Here is a 9312-nt window from a genome sequence, read left to right as displayed (position 1 = left end):
GCTAGTCACATTTCTCTCAGAACTCTCTCAGGCCCACCTATCTCACAAGGTGTCTGTTGTGGGAAGTGAAGGTGATTGTAAGTCGCTTTGAGACTCCTTATGGTAGAGAAAAGCAGGGTATAAAAACAAACTCTTCTTCAACCATATTTAGTTGTCTAGAAAATATATACACTGCCTCTCCAGGGCACTCCACATCATGCTTATAACGAAGACAGGGAAAATATATATTTTTCATTTGCTGCTTATAGTTGAAGCAGGAATTTACATTCAAGCATAGAACACAAGAAAGGATCCATCTGAAGACAATCAATTCTGGCAACCCAATATGTCCAGTGTCATGACATTTGCTTGCCATCTCCTTGCCCTTAAACACAGCAAGCCCTTCCTCCATTTCCTAATCTTGGCTCCCAGTCAAGAGATTTGTCAAGTTTGTAGTAGCCATGCACAACACTCCAACCTCAGGATGACAACTGGGAGAACTTGTACTTAACAACACAATAATGGTATCCTTGATATTTTTTTCACGTAATGCCACACAGATGGGGGTTTACACTATTATACCCTATGGGACTCTATAGATTTTCCTCCTGTGCATCAAAAAAACAAACAAGGACACAAAGCCATTTCTACAGACCTACTGCAAACAGCTGGATTCATGCACAAGCTAAGTAAGATACAGCTTATGACCTCAGATGATGAGAGGCTTCTAAATACAGGTGTTTTTTTAACTGGACTGCCATTTTGGGGTCATGTTAAGGGGCCTCTTAAATTTGGCATAGCTTAGGGCCTCAGGATTTCTAAACCTTAACACAAACCATCAAGCGATCACAGTGAGGAAAGGAAACATTCACAAAAGCTACTTATGAAAAAGAAATCTTCCCACACACAAGATGGGATCATAGACAAAGATGATAACTTCATGAAAACTGTACTCTGAATGAAAAGAATGTTCAAGAAATATGAATCATTTGAGTTTATTTCATTGAATCACTGAGTACTTTGGAAGAACAGTAAATTCAAATGGGATTAATAACTATAAGAGTGATATTTTCCCAACACATCCCTTGGTAAATACAAACGTTACACAGTATTTGCAAATGACACATGCCAAGCTCTCTGATGTAACTTGTAGACTTCCACTCAAAAATAATTGTCACTTTTATCTTGTTCGAACACACAAGGTCTACAGACCTTTCCCACCAGGCAACGCTGCAAAAGCTATTCTGCCTGTCTACACTCCGGTCGCAGAAATTTACATCATCACAATGTTGATGGGTATCTCTTCGGTGTAAAGAAGACTGTTGCCATTGTTCCATTTAGGGTCTGCATCTTTGCATTACTAACGTATCCAGGACATCTACTTTTATTTGCAAAGGAATGACTCCTGCGCCTACAAAGACTAATAAGATAAGGACAGTGGGCTCTTTGTCATTTGAAATGAACTGAAATAGAACTTCTTGAAGTTTAATTAAAAACCACCACCACCTTGTGATCCATTCTCATCCAATTTGGGATATATTCTTCCAAAAGGAGACTACTTTAAGGCAGCAGTTCTCAAACTTTTTGAGTCATGGAGCACTTTTCAGGAAAGAAATTAGTCACAGAGCATTAATTTTCACCTAGCATCTTTATATTAAACCAAATGACATTAGTATTTTTCTTTCCAATCTCTTCATGGAGCACTAGATGTTTTGCGGAGCACCAAGTGCTCTGTGGAGCAGTTTGGAAACCACTGCTTTAAGGGATTCTCTCATAACTTGTGCTTTGATCAGCGCTCCACACACCAGCCCCAAATAGGGTAGTAGCTTCCCTTTTCTGCCTTATTAAGAGGGACATCATTTGTCTCGAAGTGCTTGCAGTTGGATTTTTGTGGATGTCATTGAGCTGAATCCACTAGCCACCTCGGTCTGTTCAGATATTTGTAGGATATTATTTTTCTGTCAAGGAAGGAAGGTTGGGAGCACCTTTGTACAAGATTCAGGCTGAGGTGCTATTCCACTACTGCTGTAGATATTTTGTTAGAGAAGTGAGCCTCTTGTACAGGCCAAAGGGCTTTTGGCTCTTAGTCCAAGATTTGTAGCCTCTGGCACTAAATTACTTGGTCCAGTGAATTCACGATCAGTCCTGGAGCTGGAACTCTATTCCATAAATTTATTTTCTAAGTTACATTTTTTGTCAGCCACTTTGAGCCCCTAGTTAGGAAAAAAACAGAACAGAAATATCTAAAATCTGGTACTCTGCACCATTCTGATTACATGGCACCATACAGAGTAGTTTCCTAAGCAAGACATATGAGACTTCACCCTCAAGGGCATTCCAATCTACCGTGGAACCGATCACAGAGGTAGGTAGGGGCTCCCATCATTGGCTCCACATTCCAAAGATTTCCCAACTGCGGATCCACCCCCACCCTGAACCCACAACATTCAAAATTAGCATGCCACCTAGTTCACAACCAGTAGCCATATTGTGGCCCAAAGCATTCTACCCACCAATACCCTTATGGACACAAGTGTGTGTGTGTGTGGCAGTTTTAGTATTATGGTATTCATGTATGCTCTTTCCTAGAACTGGGAGACTAAGTCACACGATAAAGACAAGGGAGGGTGGGGCTGCACTGCAACTCAGGGTCTCTCAATACTTTGACGAAAACCCAGCCTTAAAGAAGCCCATTACGAGATTTACTTTACTTCGGTAAACAGTACAGAAAAGTGAAGAGGGGATAGGAAAAGACAACCCCCACCCTGCCCTCCCACGACCTTCCTCCCAAATAGAGGATGGTGCCAAGTTGTTTTCTGTTGCCCCAGAAGGTCGGAACCAACCGGTTAAAATTAAATCAAGAGCTTCCACCTAGACATTAGGAAGAATTTTCTAACAGTTAGAGCGGTTCCTCAGTGGAACAGGCTTCCTAGGGAGGTGGTAAGTGCTCCTTTCCCTGGAGGTTTTTTTAGCAGAGGCTAGATGGCCATCTGTCAGCAATTCTGATTCTATGACCTTAGGCAGATCACGAGAGGGAGGGCATCTTGCCCATCTTCTGGGCATGGAGTAGGGGTCGCTGTGTGTGTGTGTATGGGGGGGAGTAGTTGTGAAATTCCGGCATTGTGCAGGGGGTTGGACTAGATGACCCTGGTGGTCCCTTCCAACTCTATGATCTAATGAATGAACCAAGCCAGCCTGGGTACAATGTTAGCACCTCCCCCCCTTGCCCCAGGCTGCTCCTTCCTCCTCTGGAGACTTCGTTTAAGCCTGAAGCCTCTAACCTTGATGTCTCTCTTCCTCCTCTACCCCACCCCCCCGCGCGACGCTCCCCCCTTTTCCCCTATTTTGCAAAGTCTCACCAATGCTTATCCCAGCCCGGGAAGTGCAGCCGTGGCGTTTCCAATTTTGTTATTGACCGAAGCAACCAGGAGCTCCGCTTTCCCCCCGCCCCTTTGCTTTTCACCGATTGGGCGGCCTGGGCCGCGCTTGTTGCCACCCCGCATTTCGGCTTCCGATTGGCTGCTCTGAGCATTGTGACGCTGCTCTGAGCATTGTGACGTCCCAGGACTCCCGCCTCGCGCGACGAGCGAAAAACCGGAGCACGTGTCAATGTTTTGTAAGAAGGAAGGAGAGGCGGCGCCTGGGCTGATTGGGGGCGTGGTTTGCGAGCTCATTGTATCAGCGAGAGGGGGGATAATAGGGGGGGTGGTAAACTCGGCTGGGGGCGTTGCAACGTGTAAAACAGCAAGCGGGACATTGGCAAAAAAAAAAATGAACTGTTTTCACTTGTAATCTTATACATTTTGCAGTAGTAGTTTGGCAGGGCCGCTGAGTTCAATCGGATTTGCAGATCCTGTAATTGTAAATTTTATTCTTCTCGTTTTAACTGGATTTGGTGAAAGGCGGGTTATAAAAGCTTCGGGGGAAGGATAAGAACGCATGAAACAAATCAATAATAAAACAGCTGCGTACAAGGACTGCAGCATTATTTACGACAGAGCGAGTCCCGTTGGGCTATCCCGTCTTCCCTGGTGCATGGCAACGCAACAGGCGTTTGTTCAGTAGACTGAATGATTGCGTTGCGCTGCATGCAAGAAATGCAAAAAGAACAGAAGTCTGAGCTCCAGGGAAGTTCTCGGATTCCTAAGGATTGGCTTTGCTGATTTTTTTCCAAAGTTCCCAGAACCCGCTTCCTACCTGAAGAAGGGAGGAGCCTGCATGGAACAGATGTTAAGAAAATCGCGGACCTCTTTGGCAGTGTGAAAGGCAGGTTAGTTGGGAACGGGCGCCTCGCGAGGAGGGAAGAGCGGCTGTAACAAGCCCTTCGATTCTTGCTCGGGTTTGCTCCCTGCAACCGGCCTTCCTCATTAGTTTGGGGAGGGTGGGGAGAGAAATGACGTCCATTCTTATAGGGTTGAAAACTTGGGTTGCCAACCTCCAGGTACTACCTGGAGATCTCCTGCTAGTGCAACTCATCTCCAGCAGATAAGAGATCAGTTCATCTGGAGACAATGGCCGCTTTTGTAATGCCCCGATATAAGGGCTGGTATAAAATACTATGTACTCATATACACACGTATGGAAGCTTTGGGGAAGTTGGCATCCAGGAGCCATGAACCAACAGATGCTCTCTGTGCCTGGTATGGCCTTTCACCAGTAGACAGCTTTGAATTACCTTCATCCTTAGGAATGTGTTTTTTACTTCCAAGATCACAAGACCTAGAGACGCCTTTGGGCAATATCTATAGGCTATGCTAATTAGAGTGGAGTAGACACCTAATGTGCATTGGTACTTTTGTGTATCAATCTGCTTGTCAGCAGCCATGGGCCTACCCCATGCAAATACATAAATGATAGTAAGCTTCCTTTGTTTCTCTGGTGAGTAACTTCATCTTATTTGTGGGTTATTTCACCCCAGGGTCTCTGTTTAGCTAAATAAAGAACTGTTGCTTTTAACCTCCTCCTAGTTGTCTTTATTGGACTCTATAAGACAACCAGGCACTTCACTTTGGCAATTGGACTCTATGACATTGAAGTCCCTCCCCAAACCCCACTCTCTTCAGGCTCCGCCCCAAAAACCCGCAGGTGGCAAAAAGGGACCTGGCAACCCTATTGCAAACCTCTAGGTGGAGGCTGGAGCTACGTTCTTTGTACTTCAAGACTCCTTAAATTGACTCATAAAAGTTTCCTGACAACCTCCAACGGTGTGGAGAGACTGCTTCTTTCTTCAGGACTTTAACAAAGTTGTATACGACTAAATGTGTCACTTTTGGTAATCCCAGAATAAGCAGAATATCCATAACGGGTAAATATCGGCATTCTGCTTATTACTGGGTTTACTGAAAAATTTGGGCCTGTTATAGTCTATGGGGATTTTTTTCAAAGCTCCTGTGGGGGCATTTTTGGAGGTAGAGTCCCCAAATTTGCAGCATGGCTGCAAGGGACTCTCCTTAGTCAGTCACCAAAGTTTGGTGAACTTTGGGAGAGGGGGTCCGATTTTATGAGCCCACAAAAGGGTCACCTCAATTCTCCAGGCATTTGTGAGCCGAACTGTCCATTGGTTTCGGGTTCAGAGGTTCAGCATTGCCAAAGACGGGCAGAAAGAGCCGATTGCCAGGCTGGTGCCTCAAAGTCTGGGGGGCTACCAACATCTGGAAAGCATAGCATGATGTCCATGCAAATTAGCTTCCAAGTGGAGGAAAAACGCTTAAATGCAAGAGAAATAAGGCGCAGAAAACATTCCTTTTGGTGGCAAATGACATCTTGTGAACAGTCCTTTATTATGGTCTTCAAAAATCTGATTTCTGGAGATGGTCATGGTATGGGGAAATGAAGCCTCTACATGGCGTGACCTTTTTTTTGAAAGCAGATTTTCATGGGAGGGAGGTGAGAAGTCTCAGCTGCTGGGGCTGTTTGAAGGAGATTGCTCATCCACGTGGTGGTCAGCATCTGTTGAAGCTGGCTCTTTTTATTTGGAGGGTATATCCCTCTGGATGGGACTTGATGACCCCAGTCTTTTAAAAAACCTTTATGCTTGATCCAGATAACACACTGAAAGGTGGGTCAGACCAAGTTGGCTCTGATTACAAGATCCCCATCACCAAAGGGCCCCAACTATTTTAAAGTTGTGGCATGTAATTAAATAGTAGTGACTGATTAAAACAGTGTGATCTTTAACACCGTGATCTTTTCTGGTGGTGCAGACACAGAAAGACAAATATTCCAGTTAAATACACAGCTTCAAATTAAAAAAGCTCTCATCAGGGGTTCCTTGGAGTAAGTGACAGTGACATTTATTTTACCAGATCCTTTAACAAACAAGCAATGGGCATGCCAGTCAATTTTTTTTTAAAAAGCTATTTAGACATTGATGACTCATTAAAATCTATATTAGGACTAAGGAGCAACATGAAATGATCAAAGTGCCTTTATAACAGGACATTATGACATCAAATAGTAATAACATGTTATTGAGAATAAGCTTGCTGATAGTATCAAGTAAGCTTCATAAACAGATGTTTCAGATATTCTACAGTCAAGAATCAGCAAAACAAATAACCAACACTTTCATCATCAGATGTTTTTAGAAGCTATAATGGGCAGCATACAGTGACAATGAGTTTCAGAGGCTGTATGAAAATCTCTTCTTTCAGTGTACTAATTGGCCATTATTCATTTTTGTATTCTGATAGCGTGGATCATTACGTTCTGTCAACTCCAGCCATATTTAATAAACCTCCCATCATCTTGCCCCCCATTCATCAGCTTTCCCCTAAGCTTAAGGGCCTTCCTTTTTTATTCTAATTTGATGTTTTCTGGGTGTCATTTATAATCTCCTTCAAATGCCACAAGAAACACAGATATTAAACAGTTGCAGACATGAGCACCTCTTTGCAAGGATCAGTGCCTATGTATTCCATTCCAGCTTCTGAGACCATGGCACTGTCCACCTTTTCTAAAAGGTAAAGGTCCCCCTGTGCAAGCACCGGGTCATTCCTGAATCATGGGGTGACGTCACATCCTGACGTTTACTAGGCAGACTTTGTTTACGAGGTGGTTTGCCAGTGCCTTCCCCTGTCATCTTCCCTTTACCCCCAGCAAGCTGGGTACTCATTTTACCGACCTCGGAAGGATGGAAGGCTGAGTCAACCTTGATCCGGCTACCTGAAACCGACTTCCGTCGGGATCTAACTCAGGTCGTGAGCAGAGCTTGGACTGCAGTGCTGCAGCTTACCACTCTGCGTCACGGGGCTCTTAGGCCACCTTTTCTAGTCAGAGATAAACCCATATGGATGCACATCTAACTTCTTCTGCCACACATTCTCCTTTGCAACCTTGTCCTTGGAATTATTTTCTTTCCCACAATATTCTGATTTCTTGGCTGTGATGGAAAATTGTCTTAATCGTGTTATGCAGGGTTTGGCTCTTGTCCTGCTTACTGGATGCAAGCAGGGGCCTAGTTGTTTGGTGAGCTGTTCGGATACATCCATACACATTTGAATGTACCAACTGACATTATTGTGCCTGCTTTCTTGCACAATTAGACTTGTGACTGCCCTCTACCACTTATCTGCCACTGCCTCCAATTTTTAAATGGGATCATTAAAAAAAGAAAGAAATCAGGTTGCAATTTTTAAATTGAGGCTTCCTACTTCACTTAGTGTTTCTGTGTGCCTTTGGTGTCTACCATGAACCCAGCTAATCTTGCAACACCTTCTCGAATCAACGCCACTGATTGCGCAGGTATAAAAAGGCAATGCAAACTAGCCAGTGTTAGTCCTCTGAAGGATGCATTGACTGTGCAGGTGCAAAGAGCAGATGAATGGCAAGGCACTCCATGTTTTACCAGTTATTTTAATGACCCTAACAACCATGACCTTGGAAAGTTGCTGACTGTCTGATATGCACAATGATTTAGTTCTTGAACTGGGTAAAAGGAGCCACTATCTGTACCAGGTGACCATGGTACAGGCACAAAGCTCAGCATGGCACTGTGCTGGAGACTCACTTTGCCAGGGATCACTGATTGAATCTGAACGAGATCTCCCTTTGTGTGTAATTAAGGAAATTTGAACAAAACGGGTTTGCCAAGAAGTTCTCAACAGGCCTAGTTTCAGCAATAGGATCATTTCTGTTTGTCTGCAGAAAAGCCAAGCTTTAGTCTGCTTTTGTATTTTGCTTTCCAGTGGAGACTTCTATCTAGTCTAACTTGCCTCTTGCAAATCACTGACTTGATCCCCTTAAGGTTCTTCTTCTCCATGGGAATGATTTGCCCCCGTGCTGGGATTTCATTACTGCAGCTGGTCAAAAGCATGTAGTAGGATGCCTTTATTTTTACTCTAAGCTGATACAGCCAGAGGATTTTAAGACAAGTACTTGTATGAGACATGGCATAGAGGAGGAGAGAGATTTCTGAAGGTTTGTCCCCACAAATGCTAAGATCAGCAACTGTCCGTTCACATGCATTCTCTGTGGTGGCTCTAGGGTTGCCAACCTCCAGGTACTAGCTGGAGATCTCCTGCTATTACAATTGATCTCCAGCCAATAGAGATCAGTTCACCTGGAGAAAATGGCCACCTTGGCAATTGGACTTGATGGCATTAAGGTCCTACCCTCCCCAAACCCTGCCCTCCTCAGGCTCCACCCCAAAAACCTCCCACCGGTGGTGAAGAGGGACCTGGCAACCCTAGGTGGCTCCCACCTCGTAGAACGACTTGCCTGAGCAGGAGGGATCCGACCGATCGATCATTACGTGAAATGTGCAAAACAGAAATGTTCATGAGGGTATTCTTGAAATGGAAACCAAACTGCATAAAGATGAACAGTCCAGAAGGACACCTTCATAGTGAAATAGGTCTTTAGTCCACTGCAATGATTATTGTTGGGATCTTCTATTGTAGATATCTTCTAGCTTTGACTACATTGTCTCATACCTTGTAATCTCATATTCTGCTTTGTTCACACAAATAGGCAGTTTGTTGCTTTCATTGAGGCTTGCATTGTCTTTGAATTTTTGTATTCCTAGTCCTTATGTTATAGGATTACCTTTTTTTTACCTCTTTCTTGCCTCTGTAATCTGCTTTGAAGCTCAGTGAGAACGGAGGGATATAAATATGATCAATTTAAAAAATGTGCACCCAATTGAGGTGGACATTGTAAACTGCAGGAAGACTGAAACACAATTGGAAATCACTCTCCTCACAGGGGGCGTCAGTTTGGAAACGCGATACAAAGGCATTCAGAATAGCTTGGGGTTCCCCCCCCCCCCGCAGGAAAGGAACTAAAAAACACCTTAAGTGGTGGGAGGGAAACTGGCTGTGGGTTTGGGAAGAA

Source organism: Euleptes europaea, chromosome 10, assembly GCF_029931775.1.
Source record: "Euleptes europaea isolate rEulEur1 chromosome 10, rEulEur1.hap1, whole genome shotgun sequence".
In the NCBI taxonomy this organism is placed as follows: Eukaryota; Metazoa; Chordata; class Lepidosauria; order Squamata; family Sphaerodactylidae; genus Euleptes; species Euleptes europaea.
Note: the sequence above shows the minus strand (reverse complement) of the source record.